Genomic DNA, 20422 nt, shown 5'->3' on the forward strand with positions numbered 1-20422 from the left:
CTTATGTGCCTCAATTTCTTCACCTATAAAAGTGATATGGAGAAAGAAATGCCAAACCACTCTAGTATCTTTGCCAAGGAAATTCCAAATGGAGTTATGAAGAGACAGACATGACTGAAGCAACTGAACAACAGCATAAATATAAATTACTGAAAGACAGCCCCTGTCCTTGAGGAATCTACCATATAGTTGAAATGGCAAAATATAACTCCATGAAATAACATGAAGATCATTGTTGAACAATCTATCAACAAGATTTGGGATGCCTACTTTTTGGTCCCAGCATAACTATTATATGTTTGCATAGGAATCTCTTACATTATGCCCTCTATCATCATCATCATCTTCTTCTTCGCCTCCCCCTCCCCCTCCCCCTCCTCCTTCTCCTGCTCCTCCTCCTCCTCCATCTTCTTCTTTTCCCCCTCTTCCTCTTCATCATCATTATTGATGCATACATATGAATGATAGGTAAAGATTTATATTTATGCAATGCATATATGCATGTTAAGTCCAGAACTGTGATTTTATTAACTTAGAAGTCTCGTGTTATAGAAATTCCATCTGACGCATATCCACAGCTTTAAAGTCTTAGAGAATTACATGGCATGCTGACATGTTAAGTCATTTTCCCATGGTCACATAGCCAGTAAGTAACAGAGACAAGCCTTCATGATTTCAAGACCGGTACTAACCCAACACTGACATTACAAAAGATGCTCAAGTTGTATCCCGAAAATGGCAACAAATTTTTTGACAATATGGAGTTCCACATTAAAATATATTTGTCACCATTCAGCTTTTGTCACTTTATTTTTCTTATCTGAATGAATTCTCCTATCAAGAGATAATTTCCTCCAAACTTTACTTAAACTGCTTTAAATCACTATGTCAAATCAACTATTTTATTCCATTTATAATGACCATAGTGAGGTAGCTTCTCCATTTTATTTTTTCATTTCTTAAAGCCACAGACATACAGATGAGATTGAATTAAGCCAAAACTTAAGGGTTACTTGTAAACACATGGGGATATAGTGAGGTCTTTGGGGAGCTTCATAACCATATGCAGTTAACCCATTTTGGATGAAAAATAATTGAGTTAAATTTTTGTTTAAGTTAAACTTATTGACCATTTTGTTCACTGAATATTCCTTGAAATCAACTAAGAAAATGTTGGCGAACTTTAACCCAGCTTCATTTCTCTCTTTTTTAGTCCTCTTCCTTATTTTCCTGTGCCCCTGCAATTCTTTTTTTTTTTCAGTCAGAATAGTAAACTGGTTCTGTATTGTTGTACCCTACAAAAGAAATCCCCATAGTATTGTCAATATGGAAGAAGGAGGGATTACAAAAAAGATCTCTTGAAAAAAATCTATCCACTTCTTAAAAGATTTCCCAAATAGTTCCAGAGACTCAAGAGATTTGCACAGTTTAACTTAAACAATTGTTTGAGTGCTTTTTCAAACTGAACTCTAACTGTCAACATTTGCCTATTGTACAATGACAAGTCCTTTTTGGTGAGTCAGATTAGTTTTCTTTCTGACAAGTAAAGTGCCACAGGAGAGAATCTGGCAACTTTTTATGTCCCCTTTTCACTTTTGCTTTACTTTTAGTATTTTTCAAAGTCATTTTCACTTAATTTTCTTTTTTCTGACAGCATTTTTCCCTCATTTTCTCTTCCTTATAGTAGATGCTAAATTTTTGGGATAATCATTATATTTGTTTCATCTTTGCTCTTTGAATTTTTCTCATTTTGCCCCACCCCTTTAAATAATTTCAACTCTCATTTCTATGCAGAAAACTTTTAATCTCCTCTATCACATACCTCTTTCTTCTAATTCAATCCAGTCAAGTCATACCAAAACCTCAAAATCATTATATGAAAAGCTGAGTTCATTTTTTTTCCTTCTGAGCTTTTTCCTTTTCTTTCATTTGTTCACTGTTGAGAGACTATCATTCTCCAAAGTAGTATGTCTAGACATATTTTCTTATTCTGCTTCCCAGCCAATCAAGGTCATTACTGGAGGCTATCATTTCTTTCTACTGAAGAATTCTAAAGTTTCCTTCTCTCTCCTCTCTCTCTCTCTCTCTCTCTCTCTCTCTCTCTCTCTCTCTCTCTCTCTCACTCACACACACACACACACACACACACACACACAGTTATTTAAACACTAGTCTTTGTTTGGTTTTTATTATCCCTGTGTTTTTGACACCTTTCCTTCTCATTTCAACAAACATCTTATTATTCTAATATTACTTCATTCATAAGCCTAAAGGTTCTTCTGATAGAGACCTTTTTGACAAAATAAGAATGAGTATGACACTATAGAATAAGTCAGAATTTATGATTCAAAAGCCATCATTAGTTATGCCAATCCACTTAAGCAAATCTAACAAATATTTAAAATGTGGCTATTGTACATAGGACATAACAGAAAATTCTGCTGCCCAAATCAAGGGGCATACAATGTTCCAGGAAAACTAGCCTAAAAAGTATGTCAAACCAAGATTTGTTTAAGATATTCAACTGAGTGTACGGATTGTGAGGTACAATATTCCATGGGGAGAAACCCCAAAAAGAATGCAAGGGACAGTGGGCAGATGTTTCAAGATGAGGGAAGGCAGGCTGGGATGAGGGAGGAGTACACCTAGACTGAATCTTCTGAGATGGAGGTAGGGAAAGAAGAGGGACAGAAAGAACAGCACGTTTAGTATCAACCTGTCTTGTCCAGTTCATCTTGATAATTACGTGTTATGCTCAGTTGTTTCCAGTTTGCTGGAAAAGTCCAACTGCTATGAGTACCTTCTAAATTTTGATGCCTTAGGATAAAATCCTGGTTGACTTCTTCTACTTTTAACTCAGATTTTGTGTGAAAGGTTTATGCAATGTACTATGGGAGATACAAAGAGAAACATCAATGGTCCCCACCCTCAAGAAGCTTAGAATTTAGTAAGGAAGGTTTGTGATCATCATCACCATTGTCATCATCATCGTCATCATCATCATCAGCCACATTCATATAGCACATAATGTTTTGAAAAGCCCTATTTCATTTGATTCTCACACTCCTGTAAGGTGGATACTATCATTATCTCCATTTTATAGATGAGGCAGCTAAATAACTTGCTCAAGGTCGAAGAGGGAAGTAATTTTCTAGGGCTGGGTTTCAACTTGGGTCTTCCTGACTCCAAAACAAGGGCTTTACCCTTGGTGCCACCTTGAAGCAACAAACAAACATGAATTAAATTCTTTTATTGAAAATATAAAATATAAATTTTTAGTGTTGATGAAAGAAATTATTTCTAGCTGAGGAGATAAGAACAATAGTTAATGTTTTAAGGTTTGAAAAGTGCTTTACTTTTCATATATTATGCAATATGATCCTCATAAGTGCCTTGTTTATCATTCCCATTCTACAGATTAGGAATCTGAGGTTGGGACAGGCTGAGGCTTGACTACCAAGTGGGTTATAAGGTTCTGAAGAAGGATTTAAACTTGGGTCTTCTTGAGTTCAAGTTCAACACTCTATCCACTGTACCATTAACTGCAAGCTTCATGTAAAAGGCATTATTTCATTCTGTCATTGAAGGATAGGTGTTATTGCACTAGTGTCAGAGACAAGGGAATTGCAGATAAAGGAAATAGCCTGAGCAAAGCTTGAGAGATGGGAAAACATAGAAGACTTTTGTGGTAGTTCAGTTTGGCTGGAAAGGCAGATCAGATACCTCTTTTTAATGGGTATTGAGATGGGACATTCAGAGATCTGGAGATGTAAGATCTAAGATAGTTCCTGAAAACATGTCTAAGGTTTGATTATTTTATAAGTTCCTGATTTAGCCTTCTTAAAATACTGTCAGCAGGGCTTGTGGAATTTCAGAGCATGATTGTCTATAGTTGTGATGTCTCACACAACATAGTATGTAGAAGTAGATTCTAACAGTAAATCCATCATGGACTGAATGTCTAAAGTGAATAAAATTGAGCTGGGTTTGTGCATAGACCACCTATTTCAAAGAATCTTCTTTTCACCACCTCTGAGATCACAGCTGTGCTTGTAGCTGGCCTGAGTGAGAAACATATTTGAGGAATGCTGTTGACATTCATAACCTTTGATAAGTGCAAGAACACGTACCTTCTCTGTTCTTGCAAACTTCAATCCAATATAAATGAGGTTCCTTCTGCTTAAAAAGAAATCATCCCCTACTTCAGAACTTTAAGTTACCCTGCTGGAGACTGAACAGCTGGTCATGTATCACAAGCCATAGATAAATGCAAGCTTTAGTGCACACATGGTCTTTAAAAGTCAGTTGAACATATGTTGTTGCTAATGGAGAACTGGAGGTGTCCAGTATTTTCTTTAAGTGACCCCTGATAATAGGCTAGTCCTGGATCTTGCTCATACATTCTTTTAAAAAAGGGAATATCTTTCTCACCTCTGATACAACGGCAAGTGAGCCAGCATTAAAATGAAACAAATGTATTATTATCTAGGAAAAACACACTCTCTCCAAATGATTTAATATAATAGAGAGGTACAGAATAAAATATTGCTACAATAAATAATAAAGCATCCCCATTCCCATTCACAATATTTTCCTATTAATCTTGACTCTTTGGCCTCTTTCCTTTGGGGAGGAATGATTCAATCAAGACTAATGATGCTTGAAAAAAAGCAGATGACTCCTTCACTGTGGCTATATAATAGGAAAATGAATGTTTTAACCATGGTCTTTATTAACATCTTCTGTGGACTCTTAGAACTTTGAACAAGTAATTATTAAATCATTTAAAGTTTAAAAGAAATTTTCTCAAGGGAAAAAAAAACTGAAATGTCTCACATTGGAAGTATTTGTCCTTGTGAATTTAACCTGTGACTTCTGATCCTCTTGTCAGAAAAGGGCTTTTCCCACTTTCATGGAATTGGTCATGGAGTTTTTCCCAAATAACAGTTGAAATCCTACATGTTTTTTAAGACTCAGTGAAAATGCTATCTGGAGACCATAGTCTAATCTCCCCACTAAACTCCCCTAAATTCTTGAAGGTGGATTATAACAGGAGATTTATTTGCTCTCATTTTTTCTCTATATTATCCTTGAATAATGCTAAAGATATTGGTAATAGGAAAAAACAAGACTCATTTGTATATAAATATTCATAATTAATCTATTTGTGATATTGAAAAACTACAAATAACCTGAATGTCCAATAAGTGAGAAATGTCTAAAAATAAAAAATACACTAAAATAAGGTGATATTATTCTTTTATAAAATGTGAGTATGAATAGTATAGAAAATATGTAAAAAAAAATGATACCCCTCCCTACAAAAAAAAAAGAATCACATGGGAGCTGTGTGGAGAAGGGTAGATATGTCTTCATTTAAGCATCTTAAATGCTCTTTGATTAGAATAAAAATAAACTCAATGAAAAGATAAATGACTGAGTGAATTGGCAGTGCCCTTGACCTCCATTCCTCTTTCACATTCCTACCTTTATTACACATAACTGTAAATAGCAAAATCATTGACTTTTGTGCTGTGTTCTGGCTTTGACAGATACCCTTGAGAGATGACATAAAATTGATATTTTCCTTTCTTAAATTCTCTTTCTCACTCCTGGCTCAAGAAATGTGATTGGACCTCTTTCCCTTGGAGTAGATCCTAATAACTACATATTTTAAAATAACTTAAATCACAAAAGTATACTAAAATACTGATTTTTTTCTTTTATTTTTTCCCCTACATTTTAATACAAGTGGAACATTGAAAGATTCCTTCATTTCAGCTCCTTCACAGCCAAACCAGGAGTCAGGGACTGTTTTAAGTTTCTCTTCCTTTTCTTTGTCTCTGATGACCAGTGTGTACAGGTATCTGCTGCAGCGAACCTTAAACTTCACATTGTCCTTGTTTTTCTTGATCTTGACAGATTTGGCATCTTTTCGCCTGGCTGTCAGCAGGAAGTCTTTTATTTCCTCGATTTTTCAGGGCATGGCGGCGGCTGCAGTGGCGGGACGAGGGGCAGCGTGTGGCCCCAGAGGTCACGCCACTGGAGAGATACTCACAACTCCTTTTTCTTTTATTTAAGCAGAATTATTTCAATATACTTTCCACTCCACCACCTGCCACTCACAACTAGAAACCACAGAACTTTGTATCTCTCCAATGTACCAATCATATTCTATTTTGCAGTAGAATCATTTGTACATGTTATTCCCCCTAATATATTGTAAGGGAAAAGAAAAAAAATAATCTCTGTGTCTTCCTCCCACCCTGTCTAGCTCAGTGTTCTGCATGGAATAAGGACGTAATCAATGCTTCTGGAATATTTGTTAATGCTTACTGAATGATGGTAGCTGCTTAGATGTATGTTGGAAATGTCAGGACTTTTAATGCTACTGATTGATACTCCAGGAGTGTCTTTTCTTATTGATAGCCACTGTCACTAAGAAAAGATTAAAACATATTAACCATTATTACCAACTGAAAGTTAAGTATCTTGGACTAGTTCTGACCACTGTAGGATCATAGATGTAGAGCCAGAAAGGATCTTAGATCTCATCTGGTTAATTCATTTCATTTTACAGTTGAGAAAAATGAGACCCAGAAATGTTAAGTGATTCGCAGTCGTATAGAAAGTAAGGAACAGGGCTGGGATTTGAATTCATGTCTTGTATCTCCTTGTTCAGTGCTTTTCCCATTATACCAAATATTTCTGCTTGCAATAATCATTCTGAAAGTTGGAAATGTCCACTAGAAATTTTGTTCTTAATGCATTTTGGAATTGTGTTTATTTCTTACATTCAAAGTTGGTGATAGCATGGGTATGACAAAATATGCCCTGCTCCATAACGGATAAAAGGAGGGATAAAAAAAATTAATGAAACCATGAGTTCATTAAGGGGAGAAAGGGAACAACATGGAGAGGTTGGGGTGCCATGCTTACTAGAAATATCTTAGGAGCAAAGACAAAAAAAAATAGATTAAATAAGAGTCCAGTTAGGAGTTCACTAAATTTAAGATGTACTAATTAAAATGAAGATTCAGTCAAAGAACATACTAAAATAACTCCAGGATTTGGAGGGAACAAATCCAGCTCAATTGTCACATTAGGTGTCTTCCAGTTGGGCACTTGAGATCTGAACTCCAGAAGGACAGTTCTGGAGGTGGAAACCAGTGTGTGTGTGTGTGTGTGTGTGTGTGTGTGTGTGTGTGTGTGTGTTTCTGTGTGTGTGCTGGGGGCAAGGAGAGTTGTTGGAAAAGTCATGCCTCTTGGAACTGGCAATTTTTTTTAAGAAGCTTTGGTTAAGGGTAGAAGGAAGATGTACTTTAAAGAAAAGGAGAGATCTTTTGAATGAAAAAGACAATGATAGGGATTGTTTGTGCTTTAAATCAGGACTAGGATCATTGAGGAAAGTGAGACCTTATAATTTATCTGAACTATATATACATACACACATACATAGATGCATGCACACATGTTGTAAAGCTCCTGATAATGAGCCTTTCTATTTATAGCCAACCTGGTTCTCAGATAGCTAACAGTTCCTCATTAGACTGGTACTTCAAGTTTTTCTGACGTGAAGGAATTTGGCAATGAGTGGCAACCATTCTTTTGAATTATATGCTAGATTGTATGATGGGTATCAAGGGATAGAACAGGGGAAGAGGAACCACTGGAGAACAACAAATACAAAAATGCTGTGGACACAGAGGTGAGGTTGTCAGGTGCTAAGCAGCAACTTTTTTAAGCCTCAATAGCAGTAGCAAAAATACTTACCCATAGTCAATGGTAGTTGAAAATGGGCTAAGAGAAACTTCTCTTTAGGAGCTGTCCTTTGGTAACAATGAGGGCATGGGAAGGGTAGATGGGATGGACTATTTCATTGCAGCAATAAAAACAATTGATTATGAAGATAGAGAAGAAACCTTGGAGTTAATTTATATGCATTTAAAATTTAGTTCAACTGCAAAAGTTCTGGGTCCTATCGTACAAATCACTTTGCTTAGGTCTTTATAGACTTTGGTACAAAATGGATATTTTCCGCTTAGCATGACCATATGCTTTCCTAATAATGGTTAAGTGTCAAAACAGTGTGTTCAATATGCTTCCTTCCTAATTTTTTTGTATTAAGATAAAATAAAATATTTTATTGTTTCACACATGTTTTGCTCTTCCCAATACAAAAACAGATAAAGGCAAAGTTATATAATCATGAATACATATTAACCAATACCAGATGCTCTCTCAAAACTACTCAGTTCTTAGTCACTGAGTTAGCAATACACAGTTATAGGATTTACATCTACATGCAAGTCTCAGTTGAGAAACCTTGCTCCTTTTACTTTTCTCCAGGATCTCAGAAATGGAGATGACCCTGAGTTCTCAAAAGACATCCCTGCAGAGTATCAGCTCTGGCTGTTCCTTCCATGTTGGAAAAACTTGAAGTACCACTTTTATGAGGAACTGTTTGTTATTTGAGACCCAGGTTAGTAATGAAAAGAAAGGTTCATTATCAGGAGCTTTACCACCAGATGTAATTTTGGTCGATAGATACCAAAAAAATCATAAAAGGGATGCATACTTCTTCTGATTACATCATCTATCCCTGAAGTATTTAAATCATCATTCATTTCCTCTTTATTTATGTAATAATGTAAAACATCATTTTTGACTTCTACTAATATAAAATTTTTGATAACTTCTGATGATTCATGAGGGGAAATAATGATACTACCAAAAAAGGACATAGAAAGCTTTGATGATGAAAATGAGATGCTGGACATAAATCTGGAGATCTTTAGGTAACAGGTAGTGTTTTTCTCACTATTTTAGGCTAAAAGCAACAGTATCAGAAGAGAAAAAAACAAATATTGAAAGTGAACAACTGACTTTATGGTTATATGATATCTGAGAATGAGATTTGGAATTCTGTGTCACAGCTTAAAATAGAGGCTCTTGGATGGAGTGCATCTATCAAGGAACAATTAAAATACAGTTGCCTAGAGTAATATTAATCTATAAAGAAAGCTTTATAATGCAAAGGTATGGTGGTAGCAATGTGGTGGGTAATACCAGAACTAGCCATATAGGTCTGACAATTATGTTACAACAGAATATAGCAGATACAACACAGGAGGAAGTGCAGCATCATAGGACCATTAATTTATAGAAGACAGAAGAGAGCCACCAATAAACCTGAGAGCTTCAGTCAAAAGTAGGCTGAGAAATGTTCAGCTACCAACTCTGTGAAAGAGCATGACATGCTTTTAAGTTCAATCAGCATTAATATCAATCAGTTTTTTTTAAAGTCTAGACAATCAGCAAAATAATAAATCAAGTCTTGATTTTTAGGGATTGATTTCTGAGGTGTAAGTGCTCACATTGAAAATTTAACAATTGGCTGTCCCTCAGGGTAAAGTGCTGGGTTCTTGTCTCTTCTCCCTCTATACTACTTGACTTCATGATCTCATCAGTTTCCATGGACTTAATTTTCATCTCTAAGATGATGATGATGACTCTCAAATGTACCTTTTGGGCCCTAGTCTCTCTGCTGAAATCAGTCTCATATCTCCAATTGCTTTTCAGACATTTCAAACTGGTTGTCCAGTAAGCATCTTAAACTCAGGAAACTTCAAAACAGAACTTATTTTATTTTCACCTAAACCTTCTCCCCTCTTCCCACCCATTCCCTATTACTATAGAAGGCAACACTATCCTCTCATTCTCTTTGGCTTGCAAACAAGGAGTTATGCTGAATTCTTCACAATTTCTTACCTCCTATATCCAAGCTATTGCTGAAGGCCTGCCAACTTCACCTTTGAGACATCTCTCAAATTTACCCATTTTTTTCATCTGATGTGGTCGGATACCACTGGATACCATGTCATACTGCCATCATTCTAGCGTAGGCCCTCATCACCTCATGCCCAGATTATTGCAATAACCCACTGGTGGGTCTCTCTGTCTCAAGTGTGTTGCCTTTCCATTCCATTCTCTATTTAGCCATCAAAATGATTTTCCTAAAACTCACATATAATTATGTCATCCCCAAACTGAAAAAACTCCAGTGGTTTCCAGGAACAAACACAAAATGCTCTGTTTGTTATTCAAAAGCCTTCATAACCTAACCACTTCTTAATATTCCAAGTTTCTTATAACTTACTCCCAAACATGTATGTCATCTAACAGCACTGCCCCCTGACTATTTCCGGAACAGTGGTCTCTGCTCACATTCTAAAAGGAGCAATAAGACATATGGTAAATAGGAAATTGATCCTGGATGCAATAGGGACAGTGAGTGTAGGCAGAAGTCAAATGATTTATTCTTTTTTTCCAGGAGAATCAGCAGCAGTGTTGATTTGATTATTCACAGAGCAAGAGAGGGAAAACATGAAAGTATGCAGTCCAGCATAGCAAAGCTGTTTTGGTCACTATGTCATGCTGTTGAGCCCTGTTGAGATTACAAGACATCTTCACAATAACTCCTTTTAAGTACCACAGCATCTGGCACATAGTAGGTGCTTCACAAATTATTTATTGATTGATGTAGATAGTGTCCCTAATACCTCCAGTTTAAAGATGAAGAAACTGCAATCAGAAGAGAAGTGATATGATTTCATACATCTAATACAACTCAATTTGTCCAACTATAATTTTTTCTTACCCTGAATATATTTAATAACAAGACTATTAGAAAATATTATCATGAACTATTTAAAATACATTTAAATGCCTTTTGTATTAAAAATGTGAGATCATTTGTAAAATGTTATGGAGTAAGATGGAAGAAGAATATGAGCTGTATGTTCTTGTAAGAGATATAAAGCTTGGCATGAGACTAAAGTACACCATTTCATCTTATGAATGTTCATAGAGTAAATTGGCAAGAAAACAAATATGGAACAAATTTGTCATAATTTCTATAAGGATTTATTTTCATTATCAATAGTGGTGGATCTACAATGTTCAGGTTCTAAAAAAAAATCAAACCCTGATATACTATAAGAGGAATTAGAAATAGTGATTAAGCAGATGAAGTAAGGAAGAGCAGATGGGCCCGGACAGGTACACAAGAACATCATTGCGAGAGGTAATCTAATTTTTAAAGCATTGAAGAATGCTTTTATAAGATATTTTAGGTACAGGAAGATACTAAGAGAATGTAAAAATCATTGATACTTGTATGTTACATCAGAAAGAACAAAGGGAAAAAAGCAGTTTGGAATCCTGGTTGTACCAGTTCATAGATGTAGGTTTAAATTTCCTCATTTGAAAAATAATAGATTTTTGTTACATTATCTCTGGGGTAGCTAGGTGGTGCAGTAGTTGGAGCCCCAGGCTTGGAGTCAGGAAGATTTGAGTTCAAATCTGACTTCATACACTAGCTAGCTATGAGACTCTGGGCAAGTCACTTAACCCCCACTTGTCTCAGTTCCTCATTTGTAAAATTATTGGCAGAAGGAAATGACATACTAGTCTACTATCTTTGCCAAGAAAACCACATGGACAAATTCATGGGGTCACATAGAGTCAGACATGACTACACAACTGAACAACAAATCACTTCTAAAGACCATCTTAACTTAAAATCTCACCCTGTATGCCAAAAATCAAAAAGAGAAATTTACATGACACTCATGGCTACTTTTTCATCTCTACAAAAATATTTATGAGAAAGAGGTAAACATGTATCAATGGTATTTTGGATGAAAATATAAGATGTGTACAGGCATATTTTTTATTAATGATCTATCACTGCAGACCACATTATCATAGTCATACAACTAAAGATGCAGAGAATGTACAATGCTGCTATTTATTGTTTGTTGATTATTTAAAAATAATTTACAAAAGGAATTCATGATTAAAGGATCTCTAACAAGGAGTCTCTTGTGAATAAAAGCATTATGTAATATATATGTGCATGTGCATAACATGTGTGTGTGTGTATTTGATAATACATCCACCAAGATTGCTATTTAATAACCCTCATTATTGTCAGGCAAGGCTTTAACAGGGATACATATGCTTAACGAAAATTATTTTTGAAGGGCCAGCTGTGGAGTCAGGAGGACCTGAGTTCAAATCCAGCCTCAGACACTTAATAGCTATGTGACCTCGGGCAAATCACTTAACCCCAAATGTCTCCAAAAACATTATTTTTGCCACTGCTATTTATTTTTAAGTAAATTTTTAAATATATTTTGTTTTTACATCACATACATTTTTCAATGTAAACCTTCCCCTTTATATCCCTGTAGACATTTTTTACATCAAAGAAAAAATAAAGAAGCTAAGAAAATCAGCTCATCAAAATAAACAGAGTGAAGAAATTTGACATTATATATGGTTATAAGATTTTAAAAACTATTTTATGTTCTCAAACAGTGTCTGCTTGGAAATGACAAGTTCTATGGACAAAGAAAGTTTTTGGGATCTTTTGATTTCTTTGTTATTATTATTGCTGTATATTATTTAAACACTTGTAAAAATAGTGATAGTCCATGTTAATGTCTTTTTCTTCATTAATTTCCCATTTTAATGGTCAAGAACATTTTTGAAAAAGTCAGGCTAGAATTGTTGTAATTGCTCACTGTGTTTTCTCTTCTTTATCCTGTCTTCTGTTTTTTTTTCCTCCTTTTTATTCTAACAGTTTGATGGTCTGTACACAGACAATTGATTCAAAAAAGATTATCATATCAGTTAATTGTAATTTCCTGATTGTTAAAACACATTTTTATGATGTTGTTTTGTCTTCACTATGTACACTGCCATTTGCTATGGAATGACAGTTCCCTCTCTGTTTACCAAGTAGAAAATGCCAATAAAAAGTGTCATTCCATCCACTGTTATAAGTCAAGGTAGGGACAAGTATGAAATGACACGTAAAATAAAAGGGAATCTCTGTAGGAAACAAAGACTTCTGAATGAGAAATACATTTTTACAGTTGTTTACAATGCACAGAAAACATGGTCATGCTCAGTTCCCATCTGTTCAGCCATCGGCTTTAGAGGAAGTTTTATTTAATCTAGGAGAAGGAAAAGAGACTTTCTAATCTACGAGTCTAAAGTTGTCCTTGGGGGTTTAAAACAGAGTGGATTTTGTCTTTGGTTGGCCTTGCTCAAGATCTGGAGTAAAGAAAAGTAAAATTTATGGGTTAGACATGACTGCACTGAAATGCATACTTATTCTAACAATACAAAATTCATGTTGAGAAAGGTGACATACACCACTCCCCTTCACATGCCATGTACCACCATATTTTCTCTCTTTTTGAAGGAAACATTAATAATATAAGGTTTTTTTTTTTACATTATGTGATTCCTTGGCTTCTTTTGTTTTCTCAAACCGTATTTCCACCTTAATTATTGTTATCATCCCCATGCTCACTTTTGTTTGGAAGTCCGCTAGTATTAAGGTTTACACTGACTTATTTAGGAGGACCTTCCTCAGTTCTTATTTTTTCTTAACCACTTTATCCTTTGAAAAAAAAATTATAACAGATAAGGAACAAGCATCTCCCTGCCTCATTTTGCTTATGTGCATCATGCTTGTTGAGATGATCAATTGTCTTCTCAAATACTGATACTTGTTTCCTTGGGTGCACAATAATGTCAATTTTGCCAACTTCTTTATTCACATATTCAACAAAAACTTGTGAACCTCCTTTCAATTTAACCACAACTTCCTTCTATCTTCTGATTTCATTCATTAGAAGAATGATATTATTGCTTGTGGTCCAGTTTGTTGAATAGCATGTCACCATGTTGGTCTCTAAATAAGGACATGACATTTATAGAGTCAAAAGTAAAAATCATGTTCAAAGATAGACTAAAAGTCTGTTTTATTTTGGCCTTTTCTGCTCCCTTTCCCTTTCCCTTTTCACACTAATGTGATAAAAAATTGAAACACTAGGCCCCCCTCTTCTTTGGTTCTTCCCTTCACAGGAGAGGAGAGAGCTGACTATTCTAGATTGGGGGTCAGTGCAGGATGGTGCCATTGCTGATACCTCCATCTCTAGCAGGTCCAGAAACATGGTGGCTGGCATGGTGTGATCACCATTGGCGTGTGCAGGGCTCTCTTCATTGGCTACCATATTTACTTCAACAGCAAGATACAGAGACCCTAACTTCAAGAACAGGCTTGGAGAGTGAAGAAAGAAACAGAAGTTTGCCAAAGAGCAGCTGGCCTTTCCAAGTTACCTGACCTTAAAGATGCAGAAGCTGTTCAGAAGTTCTGCCTTGAAGAAATTCAGTTTGCTGAGGAGTTACTAGCCCAAGGTGCCTATGAAAAGGATGTTGACCACTTGACAAATGTCATTGCTGTCTGTGGGAAGCCACAGCAGTTGTTACAAGTTTTACAGCAAGCTCTTCCATCACCAGTGTTCCTGTCGCTTCTGACGAAGTTGCCAACAGTTAGCCAGAAAATTGTGCATGCAGAGCTTGGCCAAAGATGACGTGGAATGAGAAACATGTCAACATAATAAAATCTTAATTAAAAAATTAAATAATCCTTAGCCCAGATGGTGAGCAGCAATGGGGTGGAGGGAGGGCAAACATGCTACTTATGGACTATATATTACACTGAAATCTACCAAAGTTGACTCTAACTTTGTGTAGGTAGATTTGCTTGGATTTTATTTGTCTTAGGGAGAAATGTATTTCAATTTTTTTTACTTTATAAATACACTCTGAATTATCTAAATATTACTAATTTCATTTGTTACCAAAATATGCAGTTTTAAGACACATATGACATGACAATACTAAATGTTAAAATACCCAGTGCTCATTTTTGTAAAACAAACATTAAGGTAATAAAAAAGAACCCTGCACATCATGTTAAAGAGAAAGTAGAAGCACTAGCCTGAAAGTTCATTTCTATTTTTCATTTGTTTCATGGGCCAGGACATTTTGTGTAGAGAACTGATAAGGAATTCAAACTCTAGTGATGAATCTGTTATGTTCCTCTTTATAAAACTAGTTTAGTTTCCAGCAAACAGAATGAATTGCTCAACAGAATTGTTCTCAAAGATTTTCTAGCTTGTTAGAATCTCCTAGAGTTTTTTTCCCCCGTTGGCATTTCCATCAAGAATTCAGTGTCACATTATGTTACCATAAGGTAACAAGAGTTGAGTGTTTGTTGAATAATGGAGTGTACTGACCCTACCAAAAAGAGAAAGAAAAAATTAGTCTGGCATAATCTATTTTAAATTAAGGGATGGTAAAAAGATATATTAGAGGTTGCCTTTGTACATTCCTTTCTAAACATCCTTTTGATAGTAGGTTTTTGAATTTTGCCAATAATTTATGGTAGGCTGGTGACTTTGACTTCAAGTTTGAAGTTCTCTGTCACTTTCTATCTCTATCTCTGTCTCTTTGTCTGTCTCTATCTCTTAATTTAATTTGGACATTGATTTTTAATTCCTAAAGCACATCTTCCACTTTTCACAATCTTTTATATACAAAATTGCATTATGTAGTTCTTCCAGTATCCTTGGATGTAGTTTATTTGGACCTTGTGACTCAAATACATTGAACAATTCTCTCTTGTAATTTATTATTTTATCTTGAATTTCAGCTCTCTGTTCTTTCCATTCCAAATATCAATATCCTTAGCAAAGAAAAAAGAAATAAAATGAGAACTGAGTTCTCTGTCAATAACCATTAAGTGAGTCCTGACTAAGCCATGCAGGGTGCAAAGCAATTATGTTGCCATCAGTAGTCTTAACCCTTCTTTAATTCCTCTTGTGACTCCATCATAGCCTAAAAGACAAGTTTATTTTTTTCTTAATATGTCTTTGACCATTGATTAACAATCCCAATTGGAAGAATATTTGTAAATATACTTGATTCAGATGGGTTTATATTTAAAGTACTCCTTCTATCTATGCATCCTCTTCCTTCCAACCTATTCTCCCTGTAGTCTGCCAAACATGTATGTGTGCTAAGTTTAAGACATCTATATATTTATATCATCCATATCTCTATTTATATACACACAATATTTGTAGGAAGCAAACATAAGGAAACAGTTGGTTCAAATTAACCCTATTAACATCCTCCTTCTGTAATGCGTCCAGTATTACTCATATTTAATAAAATAATCATAGAGTTGGATGATTATTTTTATTAATGAATACAAATTTATAATTATATCTATGAACATATATATCATATATAAACATATATTTATATGTATACCTAAGTATATACATGCATATCATATATAAATATATAAGTATATAGGTATGTATATACATATCTATATACATAAGTACACAATATATACACATGCATATTATATATATATGTGTGTGTGTGTGTATGTGTGTGTATCCATATATAAAAATGTATGTGTATGGTCATCTAGTCATTGAGAAATATATACATACATACATACACATATATACATTGAGAAATATATACATATAATATGAAATATGTATTAAATGTTCACTTTTTACTGTGTTAGAAGTGTTACTGTGGTATAAGTGTTATAAGTGAAGACAACTATTAATCAAGAAGAGATTTCATTCCTTTCCCTAGGTGTCAAATGCCATTTATTTAATGACCAGTTGACAGATTTGGTATACAGTGATCTTCTCTTGAATAATTGAGCTCACAGATGTATGGAAAGTGTTATAAATAGTGCATTATATTTGCTTAAATAGTGTGGAAGAAAACGTAGAAGTCTGGGTAAGTGAATGCAGTTCAGACAATGTCGGTTTGTTCTAGTCTTTTTCTGCAATATGCATGCCTGTTTAGTCTAGGTCTATCCAATTCTTGCATTTGCCCACTCTGTTGAGCCTTGAACTAAGGTCAGGCTGTTCCTTGCTAATGCCATGGTATAAACAAGTGGTACTGAGACATCTACTATTCCAAGGTCGATCTAAACCTTCTGGAGCACTCTATGGAAAGCTTGGCATTCTGTACAGCTTTTAAGCAGATAGATGACTTTCAGCTCAGCCCTCCACTCTTTGATTTGGCTTTATGTAATAGGGAAAGCCATGTGGATGAAATTAGGAAATTTAGGAAATTTAGAAAATTAGAACAAGAAAACTACTCTGGAATGGGAGACACGCTATGTGGTAGTGTGTAACTTTTTGTTTTGTTAGGGGCCAGAAAGCTATTATTGTACTCAAGGAGGAAGAAGTCCAAATGGTTGGGGGATCCTTTTTTCCTTTCTTCTTATCATCCATACCATTTTGCAGTAAGGAAATCTCTTTTTTTCCTCAAAATTCTGTTACTTGACCTTTCAAGATTATCTCCTGATTTAAGTCATATAACAAACTTAACATATTCCAAATTTTGAACTACTGTTAAAGCTACTAAATTTTTATTTAAATCAGACTACTAATTGTTCTCATCAAAAAAAGGGGGGAAGCAGGAACATAGAAAATAAGAGATTTAGAGATTGAGGAGAATTTAGATAAATCTAATTTATTCATGCATATTATAGATAAAGAAAGTAAGGTCCAGAAAGGGCAAATAATGTAATTTACTGTAAGTCACACAAGATTCAAACCAAGTTCATCTAATTAAAAAAAATCCACAAAATTTCCAGGTCAAAAGGACATTAACATATATTTTTGTATATTTAATTTTAGTGATGGCTTAAATCTTATTTCCGAAAGGTTGCACTTTCCAACTGACATGTGGGTAGTTAGTTAAGATTTTTAACCTAATAAATTGTGTCAGGATAATGAACTCAGAGATGGGAGGCACTTTGGAAATTATCTAGTGTAAAGGTGTCAAATGTAAACTTCAGGCTACATAGAGTTCACTATGTTTCCAAGGATGACCCAAACCAGATTATGATAAAATAGGGTAATTTTAGATTTTGGCATCATTGAATGCACTAGCTATCCTTTCCCTCTCTTAACCAATAAATTAATAGATGATTATTTGTTCTCTGCTTGATCATGTCCAGTAATGGAGAAATTTCCTTTATTATGTAAATCATATTATGCTTGCAGAGTTCTAATTTGAAAATATTTTTTCATCTTGAATCATAATTAGATACCCTATAAATTTTACTCATTAGTGATAGTTCTTGTATCTAGGAAAAATAAAAAGTCTAATTTCTTAGATGCTTATTTATAAAATATTTCAATATTGGAGAGAAGAGGGTGTTAGAAAAAAAAGCTAGTACTACCTTGAGGATGAGATAGGCTGCTGTTAGTGATGTTGATGATGGTGGTGGGTGATAGTGATGAAAAAAATGGTGTTTTAAAGTGTTGGTTTTATTTTTTTAATAATATGTTGTTCAGTGTTGCTTTCTGATTCATTCGAACACCTTCCTACATTTTATGGGTGTGGTTGTTCTATTTATATTCATAGTTAGGATTCCCCTTCTCCATTATTTATTCTTGCCCCCAAATTTGCTCTATTCAAGGAAAAAGATGAGGGGACAAGAAATGAAATTCTATTAACACTAGTAATCCATAGTTGGATCCTATTTATTTCAGTTCCTTCCCCTCTCATTCACTGAGCCCAGAATCATATTACTGGATCTTGACCTTTCTCTTCCTCTCTTTTATGCTTTCCTCTACATTATAAACAGTTATCTATAGTTTAAATTTTTTTATTATTTCTTCCCCATCTCTGTCTTCTCTCTTAAATGCCAATTTCCTTTTCCCTGCCTAGTGCCCTTGTAACTTTTATTTTTCTCAACTGTGCATTTCCCTACCACAGTGATCTTGTCTTTTTTACATATAATGAAGTTCATGTGATTCACATCTTCCTGTGCTATCTCCATGATTATGTATACAATATATTATATAATCTTTTCTTGTCATTTACTAATTTTGACAAATAGTTATTTCCTTTTCATTGTTTCTCAAATATACCACTATATCTCCTCTCTCTCTCTCTCTCTCTCTCTCTCTCTCTCTCTCTGTCTCTGTCTCTCTCTCATTTCCACACACTCACTCACAAGTTCTTAGTCTTTCTTTGTCCTCTCTTTTTCCCTTGAAGATGGTGAGATCAGGCTCTGAAGGGTTAATAGTCTTTTCCCCTTTAAGTCAACTAGCATATATTAAGCACCTACCATGTAATAGTCACTCTGCTAAGTGATAGGGATACAAAGCAAGGGAAAAATCAGCCCCTGCTTTTTAGGAGATCATAGATCTCCTGATAGAGAGACAACATGAGAACAAATATTTACAGAATAACTTTAGGGTCATTTTAGAGAGAAAGCACTAAGATTAAGGAGGCCTGGAAAAAGGTCTTGCAGAAGGTGAGGTTTTAGCTAAGATTGGAAGGAAGCCAGAGAACCCAGGAGGTAGAGATGAAAAGGAAAAGAGTTCCAGATATGAAGATAACTGGTTAAAATGATTAGAGTTCAAATGCCATGTGCAAGGAACAACAAGAAGGCTAGCATCACTGGTTGCAGAGTATCAGCGGAGGACAGAAAGTTTTAAGAAGACTTCAAAGATAGGAAGGGACCAGATTATGAAAGGCTTTAAAAATCAAACTGAAGATTTTACATTTGATCCTGGTTGGAGTAGGGATCCACTGGAATTTATTGAATAAAGGATGGTGATGTGGTAAGACATGAATTTTAGGAAGATTAGTTTGACAAATGAGAAGAGGATATTCTGGAGTAGGGAAAAACTTGAGGCAGAGACATCAACCAAAAGGATATTGCAGTAGCCTAGGTCTAAAATTTTGTGGACCTTTTCCAGGGTGGTATTGAGAAGAAGAAGACTAATTGAGAGGTCTTACAGAGGTAGAAATGAAAGACTTGGCAACTTATTGGGTATGAAGATTGAGGAGTCAAGAATGACTCCTGGATTGTGAACCTGGTTGACTGGGAGAATGGTAATATCCACAGCAGTAACAGATAAATTAGGAGAAGCGGAAGGTTTTTTGGGGAAGATAATGAGGTTAGTTTTACATATATTGAATTAAAGATTTCCAAGGGACATTCAGTTTTCTAATAGATAGTTGGAGATATGAAAATAGAGTTTGGGATAGAGGTTAAGGATGGAAAAATAGATTTGAAAGTTATTTGCATAGAGGTAATAATTGAAACCTATTAAAGCTGACAATATAACCAAGTGAAATAGCATAGAAGGAAAGAGAAGGCCAAGGAGAGAGTCTTAAGGGTCATCCATAGCTAGTAGGTATAATCTGTCTCCAGCAAAAGAGAAAGATAAGGAACAATCTTATAGGTCGGAGAAGCAGGAGAAAGCAGTGTCATGCAAACCTAGAAAGAAGAGAAAAAAGGTTAATCAACAGTTTCAAAGATTGCAAAGTGCACAAGAAATATGAAGATTGAGAAAACATTTATCAAATAGGAGGTCATTAGCGATTTTGGAGAAAATAGCTTTGGTTAAATGATGAAGTTGGAATCCAAAATAGTGAGTTAAGAGAGTGAGAGGAAAGAAAGTGGTGGGATTTATTGTTGTTGGCCTTGAAC

General features: G+C 34.9%; 2 pseudogenes; one reads left to right on the forward strand and one right to left on the reverse strand.

The window, feature by feature from the left end:
• Positions 1-5772: 5772 nt before the first annotated feature.
• Positions 5773-5986, reverse strand: LOC114025408 (annotated as a pseudogene).
• On the forward strand, positions 5985-14463 carry LOC114025460 (annotated as a pseudogene).
• The last annotated feature ends 5959 nt before the right edge of the window (positions 14464-20422 follow it).

The sequence above is a fragment of the Vombatus ursinus genome, unplaced genomic scaffold, assembly GCF_900497805.2.
Source record: "Vombatus ursinus unplaced genomic scaffold, bare-nosed wombat genome assembly UNPS02014830.1, whole genome shotgun sequence".
Lineage (NCBI taxonomy): Eukaryota > Metazoa > Chordata > Mammalia > Diprotodontia > Vombatidae > Vombatus > Vombatus ursinus.